Below are 1,014 nucleotides of genomic sequence, written 5' to 3'. Positions count from 1 at the left end.
GCGGTGCGGTGCGGTGCGGTGCGGTGCGGTGCGGTGCGGTGCGGTGCGCCAGTGCGCGGGTGAGCGGTGCCGCCACGGCGGGAGGCGGCGGGAGCTGTCCGTGCACCGCGGTGCTGAAGAGCCGCGGCGGCGGGCGGGGCACGGCGCTGGATGGATGGATGGATGGATGGGATGGATGGGATGGATGGATGGATGGGTGGATGAATGGATGGATGAATGGATGGATGGATGGATGGATGAACGGACGTGTAGAGGGAATGGACGGACACATGGACTGTGAAAGAGCACACAAACATACACGGGCAGATGGACAAGGTCACACGCACACAGACAAAGAAGCACAGGCACATGAAAAGGGTCAGGCACATTCACAGTAAGACACACACATCCACATGCTCAAAGCCAGACAAGGGGACAAGCAGTCTTTCAGAGAGACACACAGATGCACACACAGATGCACTGGCAAGGGGAGGCAGAAACACAGAAGGAAACAGGTGGAAATGGGCAGGTGGAGAGACAGAGTCAGGCAGACACAGAGAGACACAAAGGCAGGCACACAGGTGCACACACGCACACACAAATCACTCCTGCTGGAGTATCCCCTGCTGTCCCTGCCAATGCTCAAGGGAAGCTGTGCTGTACGTCTATGTCTGGTGTGAACGTGTCCTGGGAGGACTGGTCCCAGCCCCTCCCCTCTGATAAGAACCAGGGTGCCCACAGCTGTGTGAGGTCTCTGTGGGATGGGGCTGTGGGATGTTGGGGTGCAGAGTTGGGGACATGCCCGGAGGAGGGGGTGCCCAGGACAGAGACTGATGATGATCAGTCCAGATGTGCCACAGGAGACACACAGGGAGGATTTTGCCTTCAGATTGTTTGCCGTGAACTGAAACACTTTTGTTTCTCTACTGTCCGTGCAAGCAGGCTGCCACCCCCCCCACCCTCCCCACTGGCAAGGGTTTGCTAGGAGTACCCAGAGCTGCAGAGCTGACGGGAAGGTGGGTTCATGTACAGTCC

The sequence above is a fragment of the Corapipo altera genome, unplaced genomic scaffold (genome assembly GCF_003945725.1).
Source record: "Corapipo altera isolate COAL_440 unplaced genomic scaffold, ASM394572v1 56, whole genome shotgun sequence".
NCBI lineage: Eukaryota > Metazoa > Chordata > Aves > Passeriformes > Pipridae > Corapipo > Corapipo altera.
This window is presented reverse-complemented; position numbering follows the sequence as displayed.